Source organism: Coturnix japonica, chromosome 38 (assembly GCF_054131305.1).
Source record: "Coturnix japonica strain WE chromosome 38, WE-NBRP24, whole genome shotgun sequence".
Classification (NCBI taxonomy): Eukaryota; Metazoa; Chordata; class Aves; order Galliformes; family Phasianidae; genus Coturnix; species Coturnix japonica.
This window is the reverse complement of record NC_140700.1, coordinates 4,025,447-4,041,250: the sequence shown is the minus strand read 5'-3', so window position 1 is coordinate 4,041,250 and position 15,804 is coordinate 4,025,447. Positions and strand designations below refer to the sequence as shown.

The 15,804-nt window shown below is 46.6% G+C and overlaps 1 protein-coding gene across 3 annotated transcripts in view; it reads left to right on the top strand.

Moving 5' to 3' along the window:
• The window catches only part of PLXNA2 (plexin A2), a 302,069-nt gene that overhangs the window by 136,387 nt on the left and 149,878 nt on the right, over window positions 1-15,804 (top strand). For all 3 annotated transcript variants that reach the window (XM_032449324.2, XM_085526831.1, XM_085526830.1), the window contains exon 6: window positions 1,745-1,849. The gene's annotated coding sequence lies outside the window, so the exon portion shown is untranslated. The remainder of the gene's footprint in view (window positions 1-1,744; window positions 1,850-15,804) is intronic.

Below are 15,804 nucleotides of genomic sequence, written 5' to 3'. Positions count from 1 at the left end.
CCCTGATGCCAGCAGGACCTCTGCTGGGACCCAATGCAGGCAGTAAGTGTCATAAAAACATCCATTTCATTGCATTTTGTGTACACAGTTCAACAATATCTCCATCACCTCCTTTCTGCTTCTTTGTCGCCTGCAGAGTGCGGCCATAAAAGGGCCGTATATTTTGGAGAGCATTTCCAGCTGTGACTGTGGATGCCCAAACATCTCTTAACAGAAATGCGCTCTGGGGTGACTTAAAGCCCAGATTTAGAAGCTGTGCTGAGGTTCAGATAAGCCTCAAGAGAGCATCTAGAAATTACAGATTCCTTTCTGTCCCCTTGCCCAGGCTTTGGGTCCTTTGAAGTGTGCCCAGGGCTGCTGGGCAAGAGATCAGCTGGGCTGAGATCAGAGCCACAAGGAGGAGTTCTGAGTGATGAACAGAGCAGTGCATGTTCATAGAAATAGTGGGGGGAAAAAAAAGCCAACACTTGTGAAGAAGCTTGTATAGGGTTTCACAGGTGTGCTTTGCAACGCTTTGTGTTGTAGGAGAACCTGATTGAGGTGTGGGTGGAAGAGGGTCTTGATGGGAGTCAATGATTTTAAAGGAAAGCTGGAAGGAAAAACTCTATGGCTGCACCAGGTTCAAACCTTCCCCTTTCCTCCCCACCTCTGCTGTCTCAGCTGCTCCCCCATGCAGGAAGCTGGGAGGGCAGAAAGCCCTTATGGGGCCGTAACTTTTGTCTGTTAAAAGTAGGGCGCTTTCAACGTGGATCCACGTTGTTCATAAAGTGAGCTCCCAAACTATCATTTCATCTCTCTGCCAAATCATAATCCTCTTCCAGCTCCCTGGGGTTCTGCCGGAGGTATTTGACTTTCTTTTTTTCCCCTCTGTCCCTTTCTTTTAAAACCCATTTCATTATCAAATGGCGTTAAGGGAACTGATCTGTAATGAGGAAGCTGGCAGAAGTCCCGGAGCGATCAGAAAGGGCTGAGATTCACTGAGGTTAAGCTACTGCTCAAAAAAAAAAAAAAACATTAAAAAATGGAAGTAATTAAAATTAATTAAAAATCATTAAACAAACCTTCGTTCTCACCACGTCTCGTGCTGCTGAGGGGAGGGCAGGGTCTGCTTCTGCTGGGGGCTGTGATGTAATGGTTCCATACTGGTCACTATGGTCACTATGACTGCTTGTAGGGTTGGTCAGAGTGATGGTTGTGTGGTCACAAAGCTCTTCTCTGTCCTTTCTGATGCTGCCCAGCTTCCCTCATTGACAGCAGGGCAGTGGTTTGCTCTGTCTGAACCCAACTCTGTAGCTGCAAAAGGGGCTATTTGTCCTTTCCTCTGAATGTTATGAGCATCTTTGGTCCTGAATGTTGAAGTCTTGCTCTCACTTGGGATCTCTGGGCACTCAAGCACTTCTGGCACTGATATTTCTCATACTAAGCCATGCTGCTCGTTCAGAGATGCTCTTTGTATTTGCCTGAGTAATTCTGTCTCATACTGCTGGCTCGTGAGGGTGCGTGTTGCTCCTCGTGCTGTCACACTGCTTGACAACTTGTGCACCACAAGTGACCCAAAGTTTAAGCTGTCATTGTTGCTATTGTGTTCTAGATTCCCTTATTCCTCCACTGCTGCTTCCCATGTCCTGCCTATACATGGAGCCAGGCGGGCGATTGGGGCCCAATTGAACTGCAGTGGTGGTTCCAGCTGGGGAGAGACCATCACCCAGTTTCCATAGTGACCAAATTACCTCTTTCATTCCAGGTCAGGAGGTTAAAATCATTGATGAGGACTCTCCGGCGGGTGGTTGTGCATCTCATCTCTCCTCATTGTCTGCTCCCAGCCCTACTGAGGACAACGAGAATTAAGGTACCGCACCCCAAGGGTGGCTAATTGCAAAGATAGTTGGGTGCTGTCAGTGTCAGGCAACAACTGGTCCTTGTTGTGAATGTGCTTCTGGTTTTGTTGCTTCCTTAGAAGACAAGTAGCTGTGAAGGGCTTTGGGGTTTTTTTCCTGCCCAAGTGTGGTTTAATAAAGGAGGAACTGAGGGTAGATGGATGTGTTTTTGCAGTTAAACTCTATCGATGCCTCCTCACAGGTAGGGAAAATGAAACAAGAAAACAAATAACGCTTTGATAGATTCACGCTATCTGCATTTAAAAGTACCACTACAGAAAGCACAATAACATTTCATAACTCTCTCACTGCATAAAGCCACACTGGGCAATGCTGCCGTAAATTATTGCATCCTGCTGCTATGTTTCAGACTCCTTATTTTTCTGGACTTGGTATCTCTGGGCTTTCCCATATCGCAGCAGTCTGGGATTCAGTGCATGCAGCAAGGCAGGCTAAAGCCCATATTCAGCTCTCAAAATATTAGTTCAGTCCTCAAAGCAATATTTGATTTATGGGATGCTAAAAGAATATAAATAATTTCTTCTTGTTTTCACTGGATTAGTTGCCAGATGCAAAGCTAGAAATAAGGGATAAAAGGTCTGTGCTTGCTGTCGGGCATAGAAATGCTTTAATGATTTATTAATGCCAAACATCTTTATTTTTCATACGGTCCATACTTCTATACGTGTCTCTTTATTTTGGTGCACAGCCAAAGGTCAATCTTTGTGAAACAGGCAGGGGGGTGTTTAAAGGTGCTCAAGGAACCTCAAAGCACTCTTCAGATGTGCAGCCCATAGGTGCTCCTCTCCTGCCTGCAAAGTTGGCTGTGGAGTTTTGAGGCTGATCCAATGCAATGTTGGTGCAGAAGGAGCTATAGTGCAGTGCTGGATATTCAGGGAAGAAGGCACATATTCACATTGAACTTAGTGCCATGTGTGACCTCTGTGCAATGGAAGTTATGCTCAAAAGGGAAAGAACATCCCAACCCAATCTCTCCTGTGTCTCGACTGCCTAAGCTCCAGAAGTGGGTATTAAATCGCAGCTAAGACACTGAAATGCTCTTAGTTCAGCTCGGAAAAGCTTCTTTGCTCATAGTCAGGGATTTATATCCCCTGGTTCTGTAGTGGTGGAACAGTCTGTTGTGGGGCAGAGGGGGCTGCCTCTGCCTGCAGGCACAAAGCTGCTGTGGTCTCAGCAATTGGTGCTTCCTATGGGGGTCTGGTGCCTGCCCTGAGCGTGGCACATCACTATGGGCAGCATTCCTTCTTTGGGATGTAATTCAGTTAAAGTTCCCCAGGTCAGGAAATAGGCAGAAAACATGATTAGCTTACGGTGAGCTTAGCATGTAAGTGCATGTACAATAGGAGCTTGTGTCCAGCTGCGTTCCTGGCTTTAGGACTCAGCCTTTGGACTTGGTGCTGCAACTGGAGATGAGGATCTCTCACTCATAAACAGATCCCAAAGTTCTTGTCCTTTATTGAGTGCAGCAAAGGAAACTGAGGGAGGGAGGAGCTCTAGAAGCAGGCAGAGCTGCCATCTGTCTGTAGTTGAGATGCACATCCAAGGAAAGAGATGCTTTTTAGGACTGTGTTTGCAAAACATTCAGTGTGTGGAAGAATTCTGATGCAGAACAGCTCTGTCTGACAGCACAGCTAAAAACCTACTGAGGTGGGAGTGCCTGTGTATGCTGCTAGGGGGGGCTGTATTCAGATGGGGAAGTCGTTCTTTGTCAAGGCAAAACTCTTCCTTGAAGGCAGGAGATTTGGGGTAATGTTATAGACTTTGTTTTCTAGACTAAGAAAAGTCTTTGCCTATATAGTGTGAGATTGTTTAATGGGGTTTGTCAGCTAAATAATTCCATATTATCAAGCCAAATGCTGATTTCTAAGGGAAAAAAAATATACACAGCAGCTTAGTCTCAGATACAGTGACCCACAAAATTGCTTATGAATGTGCTATTAGTTTGAGCTAAAAGTTAATAGAGAAGCTGACTGGCCTTGGGGGACTCATAATAGGATATGAAGCCCTTCTGCTTTAGGGCAGTGTTTCAAAATTGGTCTGAATCTGCAGCGGGTTGGAAGGGGCTCCTCGTGGTGGTTATTTGTTGGTCTGAGTGAGATAATGGATAGATGAGCTGCAGCCTCATTCTGAGTGAAGCCTGGATCCGGAATTATCACGTTGATTATGGAAATGCTCAGAGGCCATGGAGGGTGTCTGGGTGTGTAATTCCTGGGTGCTGTACAAGCCTGTAGCCTGGAGCATACACAAATCAGATAGACAGAAGTGTGATGCTGTGTTACAACCAAACCTGGACATGGGATCTCACCTCCCCTCCCAGTCTGTATTTCTGCCATATTTATCTTTATCATTTATCCCTTTTGGTTGGAGCTGTGTAGCTGCCCTCATTTCCAGCCCTCTCCAGGACCTCAGCATAGACACGTTTTGTGCATGAATGTCTCCATAAGAATATCCCCCCATTCCCCTCTTCCAAAAGGAGCACTGCGCTTTGCTGAGGAGGATTTATGGGCGGTGCATCCAATGGGGGTCAGGAGTTAATTTCCTGCATGTACATTTCAAATTGTCCTGCAGATTCACACATTGACTTTTTAACGGGAGAATAAAAACCCTTCAAGGAGAGGCAGAGCTCGGTGGGTTTGGTGTATGCGCTGTGCTCCTCCTTCCTGCAGTAATTTATCAATAATTCCATTGCTCAGAGGGTTTTGGAGTATTGGCTGTGGAGCTTTAGCACAAGCAGAGAGGGGAAAAAAAAGAAGGATTAGATTAGAGGATTAGACATTAGACATTTATATGAATATGAATAGTCTTTGCAGCTACATCAGCTAGGAGAAAATTACATGGAGCTGATAATCTTCATGCTTCAGGGCGTAAGCTGATGGTGAGAGCCAGCCACGTTGTTTGTTGGGAGCCATTTATTTGAGGAATTCAGCCCTTTTCTGTTTGCAGGTGGATCGTGATTTTTATTAAGACACTCTTTATATAGGTCTGTCTGGCAGCGCTTGCATGGCCAGGGCTGAGATGGGAATGGTTTAACACATTGAGCAGTCATTCATTGGAAACACACAGTCCATTGGATGGACCTGTGAGCAACCTGGGCCAGAGCGAGCCAACCCTGCTTACAGCAGAGGCTTGGAACTGGATGAACTTAAATATCCCCTCCAACCCAAAGCATTCCATGCTTTCCAAGCTAGGATTGAGTCTTCAGGGCTGGAGGTGAGAAGACAACCATCCCATGGGTAGCAGCAATCTGTACCCGTTAAGCATCGTTCCTATGCATATATGAGGATATTCTTCTCTTGGTACCTTTCTGACCTGCTGACACAGGAAGGATGGGAGCAAAGAAGGGAGAGATCGATACATATTAAAAGCAAATTAAAAGATGTGCAGAGGGCCAAAGCGTGCTGCTGAAAATGCATTAGCTGCTGATTTATAGTTTTGTGATGCAGGTTTGTTTGCTGTGTGATAGAAGAGATCACAGCATCCATCTCCTTCCATGGCCTGTTTGGAGAGGCTTGCAGGATCACGGGAAAGCTTTAATTTAGATTGAGTTGAGTAAATCCTCATGTGTAATTAGACAGTATTTCTTGTGTTGCCCAGCAGTGTCTAGCAAAGCAGGGAAGGTGGCTGCCTGCACCCACCAACCTATGGACACTTTGGGTAGCAAAGAAGAAGCTGAGAGTGGGAAGTGGCTTTGGATGACTTTGCAAACAGCCACGTTCTGCACATCACATTGGTGAAGGCAGCAACCAGGTGCCCAAAGAGAGTGGGTGCCTCCAGCATGAGGCACAAAGTGATGCCCATGGGAGGCTCAGCCCTCACTGTGCTGCATAGCAGTGAGCAGGATGGACGCTGCTCTGCATGTGATTGCTTCAGAAATTGCTGGTAAATTGTTTGGGCAGCGCTCTGCGATCGTAAGCTGGAGCCTCAGCAAAGGCCAAGAGGTGAACGGAGCTGTACATGAATTATTGAGGAGGAAATAAGAGCCAAAACAAACAAAAGAAACCTTCTGCACCTTCATAAATCCTCGGTTGTGCTCACAGGGACAGCACTGGTGCCAGTCGTGTCTTCCAGCAGCAAAAGAAATGCTCAGCATTGGGAGAGGTCCAAAGGGCAGCCACAGAATGTCATACGTGCAGAGGAGATGCTTTGGAAAGCATTGCTACACCAGACCCATACACTGGGGCAGAGGGATTGGTAAGGATTAAGGAAAAATGCATTGTGAAATGATATCCATGAATTCTTAAAAAGCAAATATTAGCGGACACCTGCCCAAATAATCTATCAGCAAGTGTTAAGCAAGAGAAGAATGTTGTTCTTTAATGTAACTCGTAATGATATCACAGCGCTCTCTGCCACCGGGTACCCCAGATGCTCACAGCATAAATGGGTTTGGAGAGGGATAAGGTAAATTCACTGTGTCGTCAGTGAGTGCTCAGCTCTCATTGCAGGTGGAATCTTCAGATGGGAGATAAATGGGTGGGATGGGAAGGAAAGCAGCGTAGGGTTCTGCCTGTACGTGGAGATCTTAACACTTGTAGGCTCGGAAATGCTGCGGTGCTGCGAGCGCAATGGTTAACAAGAAGAAAAATGGGGTTTCTGCTGCTCCACAACCTGCTGCCGTCACATAAATTGAGACCGACAGAATTACCATTGATACAAATTAAAAACAAATAAAAAGGGTACACAGAACTGATTCCCGGAGTTCAAACTCCATTACCAACTGATTTACTGTGCAGTGACCTGTGATTGTTTGCGCTGAGAAAGTGCCGTGCTCGGATCCTATCGGCCTCGTGGCTACGTCTCACACCAGTCAATAAGCTATTTAATTTAATGGGAAGCCGTATTGACGGGCCTGGAATGCAGCTCAAAAAAAGAGGAGGGAAAAAAAAAAAAGAGATACAGCTGCAAAGAGCAGATAAAGTCTTCAACTCAGGGGTTCACTCTTTGGGTGTTTTCCCTTTTGTTATCTCATTAATTAAAGTCCTGAGGAGTCTCAGTTGGATTTGGGAGTGTCAAAGCTTGGCAGGAAGGTGCTGGAGGTGCAATTACTTGGGGGTGGGAGGGAATATGGGGTGCAGTGCCCTGCCCTTTCCTAATAAACAAATGCACTGAGAAACAAAGTTGTTTGGAAGGAGAATCTGTTGGAGGAGAGGAGGGTGCCAAACCACTTCAGCAAACACCGTTTTACTGCTATGGGTTCCATAGGGATCTGGTGTAGGGATGGTGCTGGTTCTTATTGTGGGTCTCTGAGTAGTGGGTTTAGAGTTTTTTATGTGTTTTTAGCAGGGTGCTGGACATGTGGCTTATGGGGATGGCTGTGAGAACAAGTGAATTTGGGACATGGAGTGACCCCTCTCACCTGCCCTGCCAATGGTTAATGTGGCATTAGTGGTGTCCAGTAACGGTGAATGGCCGTTATTACCCTTGTTATTCTAAACGCTCATTTAGATATTTAGCTTTGCTTTTCCTGATCTGATGCGTGGCTGCTTCTTCTGACAGCTCCTGTCATTTCTATCTGTGAATATGGACATGCACATCTGCATATAAATCAGTCCCAGGGACCACGGTGCTTTCCTTCTCTGTCTGGGTTTGGAAGCGGTCCTGGGGCACAGCAGGGATGGGAGCATGGAGCATCCCCTGCTGAGCACTGCAGTCCTTAGGGCACAAGCTAACGACCTGGTGGCTCCCTGCTGCAATTTCTATGGCAACACTCCGAGCCTCCAAGATGAAAGTTGCATTTGCAATGTCACTCACATCTCAAAAAAGCAAAAATGAAGGAGGTGGGGGGGGGGGGGAAAAAGTGCATGCGTGCATGGGCACACACACAAAGTGTTTGGTGGAGATTTCTAATTAGGTGGCACAGCAGGGTCGGTCTGATGCTGCTTTTGAAAGGGAGAAGTTGGCCAAGAAATGAGAGCAGTGAAATGCAACGATGTGGGAGAGAGGATGTGGTGGGAGAAGGGCTGCAGAGCTCTGCTCCTCCCTCCAGATCTTGCTCCAATGCCTCCTGGCACCGTGGTGGTCACTGCAAGGAGCCAACAAACAGCTGGATGTCAGAAAATAAGTAAAAGAGGAGGGGAGCCTGAAAAGAAATGTGAATGTGCGGCAGGGCTGGACTTCTGGTTCTGAATTGCCCTTCCATAGAGCAGCCTGTGTTGGGTTCTGAGTGCGACTGAGCACAGCGGCACGGCTCAGCTTCCACCTTCATTAAAGTTCAGTGCCTCCTTGGCAGTGAATTCCCAGCTGACAAAGTGAGATGTCGATGCATAAACTTCAGTTGATTGCTTCAAGTTTTCCGTACTTAGTAGCCTGTAAAGAAAACACACATTTAAGGAAATTAGAGCTGCAAGACAAATGGGGTGGAACCATCAGGAGAAGCAGAAGCTGGAGATAATCCATGTTCTGTAATATTGCAGTGGCTTTGCAGGGTATGGAGGGAGCAACAGGATGTGTGGGTTTTTTTATGCAGAGGACTTGGAGATGTCTCACAGCTCTCCTCTACAATGGTTGGGGTGGGGGGCTCTGATTGCACACACTGGGTAAACCCAAAGGGGCATCTCCATTGGGTTTAATCCAGTGCATGCAGATGGGCTGACCCAAATGAATCCCAGTCCCTGGGTCTGCTGCTTGTTAATGCTGGGGCTCTCCTGCACCTTGCAGCCTCTGGGGCTGAGTGCTTGCATTGGGAGAGGTTGGGTGTTACTGCAGGCTGGGCTGGCTGCTCCATGCTTGTTGCTGCAGAAATCCCTTCCTTCTCCTTTTCCAGTGCATTGGGTTCTGTAGCAAGACCATGGGATGGCGTAAACTGTACTTTCCTGAGCCCAGTGCCTCTTGTTAGGCATGGCAGCTAAGATATTCTCTATGGGGAAGCAGTATTTTAAGTGGGAGGGTCAGGTTGGGAATACAGACTTTTTGCTGTCTGCTGAGCTGTGTGTGCTCTCCAGGAATCTTTTTCCACCTGTTCCAAGAACAGGAACGCGAATAAAGCAGATGGTGTGAGGGAGCAGACACGCTGCACCTTGCAGGTTTGGCTTAATCTCATTTTCTTTAGCCACAGTGATCTGCTTTTCCAGGTTTGGTGGACCCATGAGGGAGGTTTTATGCTCTCCTTTCAGGTGCACGGCACTTTGTGGCCTAATCATGGAAAATTTGATTTCTGAGCATATTTTCCAGGCTGCTTTCCCCATTCTCTGCTCTTAAATGAGGCTCTTTGCACAGCATCACTTGTAGGAAGGTAAATCCACCTTTCCACATGTACTCCCTTGGGTGTCATTGAATCCAACACATACAGGCTGCTCGTGTCTGAGCCCAGCAGCTCCCAATGCAGTGGGCTGCTCCATCCCAGGCTGCTCCTTATCCCCACTGTATGCATTTCCCATTGCTCTCCTGGAAAAAAAACAACTCGAACACATTCTAAATATCCCCTGAAATCACTTTGCATATGTTGAAAAACAGACTGAACACAGAGCATAGATCTAGAACGTAATTACCATGGCACGGGAGACAGCCTTGTGTGTTCCAATTTGCCATTAAGTTACATTATGCTGTGACAATTATTCTACTTTAATGAAGGGAGAAATTTGTTTAAGATATGTTAAAAACGAGCCTATTCTGACACTAGCTGCAGTTTCACGATATGTTAGAAACATATTGGAGGGTAATCACAAGTGTGGCTGAATGTATTTCAATACAGGCGTGCATCCGAGCAAGCTTCATCTTTTCCTTCCTTCCTTCACCAATGATTCAGACCTTTTGGGCTTGTTGACTTTTCTGAACTCTTAGAATTGAAGCAACACGTAGAGAAACCTGTTCTTAGCCTTGCAAAGCAGCAGCTGGTAAAGCTTAAGGTTCTGCATAGAGATACACTATGGCCTAGCAAAGATAACCCTCCTTTGCAGGGTACCCAGAGAGGTGAGTGGCTGTATTCCTGTATTGGGAAACAAGAAGTGGAGAACTGCAATGCTTTGCCATAGGAGCAGTGAATCCATGTCAGATCCAGCTGAAACCTCAGCCTTCCACTCCTATGCTGTGGCTTCAGGATTGCACTCCCACATCCAGCACTGCCGAGGGCATAATTTAATTTGGCTTTTCCCTTGAGAACCTTCTGCAGCCGCAGATGTGCGGGAGAGATTTGTCCCTTAAATAATCAGATTAAACAAGTCTCATGCTTCATGGTCGCCTGAGCGCTGCATGGGACGGGAAGGATTTATTCTCCCCCTGGCAGAGAGCTGCTCGAGTTGCCAAGCCCAGGAGTGGGGCGTCTGGAGGGGTGGCTGCTTCATTCAGGCATGATGTGTCTGGCACTGACAGCGAGATAACACTCTCCATCTGAAGGGGAGGTGCCCATTGCTGTCTGGTTTGCTTCGGTTATCAGAAAGAAACCTCGCAGTGTTCTCAGGTTAGGTTGAGCAGAGTTGGGATAAGTGATTGTTTTTCCTCCTTTTCTGCCAGCAGCTGATGCAAAGTGCTGTGTGTGTGTGTATTGATGAAGCCCATGGGGTGTGCTTCTATCTTCTTCCTCCTGTTATTTCTGCAGTGATCTCAGTGCCCGCTGGCACCCATATCCTCCCAGCTCCCTGCTGTGATTTGAGCTCCCCTGAGCTGACAGAACCCTTTAGCACTCACCTGGCTTTGGAGCACCGAGCATCTCCTGATGGTGCCCAAGAGAAAATCCACGTGCTGAGCTCATTACCTGCCTAAGCTACATGCAAAAGTGGGGACCTCATGCAAGACACCTGGCCTTGGGTTGTGTTGAGATGGCTGGCTGCCCTGAACCTGATATCGTGGCTCTTGGGAGAGCTGCAGGAGCTGCAGCTAACTCGTTCCCATAGCCTTTGTATTAAGGGCTCATCAGCACAGCTGATGGTGAAACACTGGAAAGCACAGAGTGCCCAGGGGCCGCTGCCAGTGAAATATCTTCTCTCCCAGGTTGTGGTTTGAACATCAGGGATTCCTCCTGCTATGCTCTTATTAACATCGTAACTCAAGGAGCCTTCTCCCATCTCGTGCAGCAAAGCATGGAGGCTGCTGACTCGCAGGCAAATCGATTGGCTTTGGTTTTTTAGCAAAAAAAAAAAAACCGCTGTGATCAATATTTAAACAGGATCCAAATCAGCCTCTTTCTTTCCAGCTGCCTGCCAAGGGTGTATGGGGAGGCGAGGAGGAGGGCAGCGGAGCTCTGAGTGTCATTAACAGTGACCTCAGGGCTGAGAGAGCCCTTCCATGCTCAGCAGCACGACCCTGGCTCTGTGAGCCCATTCTGCAGGGGGCTGAAATCAGGATCAAATAAATATATGGAAAGTCCCTTTATAACAAGAGCAGGGGGTGCCAGGCTGTGTGTAGGGCTGTAGTGCTTCTGGCAACAAGCTGCTTCAAAGGATGGTGCAATAAAGACCAGTGGGGAAGGGTCTGCAGAAGGGGCTCCTGTCCTCCTGGGGGGGCAAGAAAAAGCTCAGCATACATTTTAGTTTCCTCCAGTGGGTTCAGAACTTCCTGATTTTGGAAGTATGTGGATGTTCAGCCAGATTTTTACTAGGATTTTTTCAGTTTCTCTGGTTACAGCTTGGACAACTCAACAGAAACTGCAGCCTGACAATTCCTTCTGGCAGGCTACAGTCGTGTGTTTCGTGCTTCAAGACCTTTCTTTCCAAGGGGAAGTTCTGTCTGAATTGCTTTCAAGGCAATATTCATCCTTAACTTCATCACGAAGCATTAAGGAGAATTTAGATAATCAAATCCAAGCCCTCATCTCCTAAGAGATACATACGATCTATACTATGTAATTACTTCTCTCTTCAGAGGGGCCGTCACCATTTGATTAGCTCTCATTAGGGCTGATCCCCAGGTGCCATCAGGGGACGTCCTGCTCTGTGCTCCCAGTGCAGGAACCAGGAGGGAAGGGACCTCTGCCAGGAGATAGAAGCACGTGTAGTTGGATAATGCAATAGGAACGAGAGAAAGATGGGGAATATAAAGGGGTAGATTCTCATATGAAAGTGTAATAGCTTGTGAAAGGGTCTCCCAGGGGAAATAGAGACAGTTCTGTCAATCTTGAGTAGGTTTAATGTTGGACTGACCAAAGCAGTGGTCACTGAACCATGTGGGCAGTGCTGTGTTACTGGGGAAGGAACTTATTAACTTACAGTTTGCTTTTAGGAGCATGTGTTTCCATGGGGCAGCCTTGAGCCAGCAAGACAAAGCATGTACCTTCATTAAAGTACATGAGTGTTTTAATTGCATGGGACGCGTTACCATATGCCTACCATGAGACGCAGGGCTTGTGGTTTGGGGACAGCAGATCTAAATACACAGAGTCAGGATGGGGCTGTGATTTAGCCTCAAGTTCAGCACAGGTTTAAGCTTTGGTCAGATGCTGCTGTGGAGCACAGGACAAGGCTGCACCACTGCATTGCTTGGGCAAGTGCACCAACCTGAGCTGACCCCTGTGTCAAATAAGGACAGCAATGCTCACCTGCTCTGCAGGATCAACAATTAATTAACAGCTTGGGATGGCTCAGGAAGCCCTTCATCAAAGGTCCTACATAACATAGAGTTTTCTTGTGGCAGTTTGGCATTGGCAATTTGGCCTTGTGTCCCTTCCAGCCCCATTGAGCTGGCTTGGCAGTGTGGCTGCATTCTGAATTCTCAGCCTCTGGAGAAGTGGGATGAACGTGGCTTGGTGTTCAACAAGACTTAATCTCTTTGTAACCTTGGATCAAGAAGAAGAGAATTAATTTGATTTAAGATGTTGGCACAGATGGTTGTTTTCATAAAGATAATATGACAAATAATTCCCTTACTCTACCCTACTTTTTTTTCTTGTTTTTTAGTTAAGTCTAGAAAGAAGCAAGCTGATCAAATTACATAAAGATAAGTTTGATTAATATTTATTAAGATTTTGGTGCAAGAAGAAGACTTGGAACAAAAGGTCAGTTGTGGATTTGAGTTTCCATGCATAAAACCTGACCTGCCCCACCATGCTGCACTGCAGCAACCTCTGGGCAGTGAACTGCAGCACATCTGGGTTGGAGGAGGAGGAGGAGTATAAGCCCACGTAGCACACAGCTGATTGTATTTCCCCTCCAGCTGGCCACCTTTAGGCTCTACATTTTTCTTCCTTTTCCTTGTTGGAAAAGAAAATGCAATGGAAATGGTTGGAGGATTAAAAAAAAAAAACAAGAAAATTCAGCTTGGCAGCTCTCTCCTGCCTGGATGTCCTCCTGAGAGCACTGCAGAAGGTGGTCACCACCATGTTTTAATTAACAATTTACGTGCGTTCCGGCTGTTTGACTATTGTAGCTGAGCTTGTTGGAGCAATGGGGGGAGGATGAGGTTGGTTTCCCCCCCCCCCCCCTTCAATTTCCACACTTAATTCCTTTCTTGCTCTAACCGTGCCCACACGCAGTTGTACACCTGAGTAAGGCTGATACCTACATTGAATCAGTACCGTGATTTATGCATAAAAACCCATCAACCCCACAAAACAATCATGCGAGTGATTTTTCATGAACCAAACTTAAAGCGCTTGCCAACAGGCTAAATTACCCTCTTGTTAAGTGTTGTATTTTGTTCTTCCTTCTTTCTTCTCCTCCGTGTATGCCTTAATATTGATAAGTGTTCTCCAGCATGAGAGAGCATTTGCATTTTCCGCTGAGCGTCGCGTGGCTGAGCACATCAAAGGATCCTTTTGTTCCTTCCCTGTTGTGTATTCCCTCAAATTCAGTGCTTGATTTTGGAGATAGTGGTGTGTGTGATGGTGGATGGGTTCGTTAGCTGTGCTCCAGCCTTGCTGCCCTCACAGAGTTTCCCTCAGGCACACGGAGCCCCTGGGAGGACCCTTCCATGGTATCGCTTGCAAGCGGGTTCTCTTATTCTGCTCCATACAGAGCTGGTTCAGTGGCTTCCCTGCCTGTGGTTAGACTTCAAGTAGCTGCTGCAAATCAAGTTAATGGTCTTAATAATTTCTTTCCTTCCCCATGTGGCTGCTTACAGGCCTTGATTGCTCCTTTGTCTTGTGGAACTCAATTCCTTCCAGTTCCATTGGCGTCGCCTCTCTCATGCCTTTCATTTGCCATTCTGTGCACAGGGCAGGTGGTGCACGGAGCCCAAACTGAGCACTGCTTACAGGTTCCATATACCTGATCATTCTCCACGCCATTTATTAAAAAGAACAGGGCTTTAACAATTTTGTCTATCAGAAACAAACCACTACCACAGCATCAGCACTCCCCGCTTAGTTAATGTTTATTTAAATGCCCATTTTATGCAGGCGGAGAGAAGATTGAACTGTTTTGTTGCCACTGTTGCTTTTAAAGCCCTCAAATATGAAGGCGCCCGAAGCCAACATTTGATTCTCATTCTGTTACGACAGTTTTTTTCCCCTTACAGAATTTGAATAACATTCTGCTTAACCCAACAGCTGGAGGGATGTGGTCTTTCTTTTAACTTCTAGAAAAAGCAGCTCGCCCTGTAAAAACCTCCAGCCTGCAATGAAACCAAGCATAGGAAGTCTGGTGTGGGTTGCAGAGCGCTCGTTTTCCCTCCCCACCTTTACATGGTTGTGGAAATGATCACCCAGGGTTTTTATTTACTGCGGTGATTAGTGCAGTAACCACTCAGACAGAGAAAAGCAGCGAGCACGAAGGGCGTTTTAATGGCACGCACACCTTGCCATTAGGAAACAGATTGATAGTTAGCCACTCTTGGGTTCCCACCTCTTAAGGGATCATTACAATCAATTAGCCCTCTCCAGTCTAGCGCAAGCTATAGGGTTTCAGCCGGTTGTTTTTGAATCAAGCTTATATCTCACAGCTCGAGCTAAAGCAGGTATTTAAGTGAAGGCAATCCTGCCCTGCCTTGTGTTAAAGCTTTAAGCAAATCCTTTCAGGCATGACTGATCTACACTGGCTCCATCAGCCTCATGGGTACCATCCTGCATCCCATGAGCTGCACACTGGGCAGCCCCAACTTTTCCCTTCATCCTGTGGTTTAAAAAAATAGCAGGTCCTTCCAAAGCCCAGATCTCAATGGGAGCCAAATGGATTTTATCCTCACTGAGACAGCATCGCTTTTAAAATGGGATTTTTAGGGGTGTTTTACGTTTTTTTTACTACCTTTTCATACCTTAACCACAAAGCATTCCTTCCTCCCTGATCATATGCAAGTTGAAATGAAAGTCAGAATTGATTCAAGTTTTCTTAAATCTTACTTGTTACTGCTCCTCTGGGCACGTTATTGAAACTCCAGACACTCTTCCCCATTTCAGGAGTTAATGAGAGTCATTTTACACCCTTGAAACACACTCGTGTTTTACCTGCTATTGAGACACACGCTTTCAAGGTCTCTCCAACAGCTTGGCTTGATAACACAGTTTTAGGCAGCTCTATACCGTGTTATTTTGCTGAATAACTGCATGCCATATCCTGGCACTCCTGCATTATATTTTGCCATATAAAATAGCTCAGAGCTTTCTGGTCCTTGAGAGGGTCGATGCAGGCTGCCCTCAGCCCCATGGAGGTTTGCTAATTGGATCAGGTCACCTCAAGCCAAGGTCAGTGTGCAGTGATTCAGTTTGGCTTTGCATTACCTCGTGTCTCTCTGCTGGCTCATGGTATTTTTTTTTCCTCTTCAGTCTGTTCTGTTTTCTTATAACCTCTGACAGCCCATAACAACAGTGTTGGTTCCAGATGAAGCCTGTTTCATGTTTCATAACTCACCCCTTCCAGATGTTGCCCCCAGCTCCATGCAGCTGGATCAGGGCGCCTGCTCCCATGGTATCAGCCCATTCTCCATGTCAGCATCACCCAAAAGTGTAACAACATGTCAAGTAGGAAAGGAAAGAACACGAAATAATACCAAGTTTTCATTTTCTCTCACATCAAGTCTTACTGCCAAAGTCTGAGGTGCACTC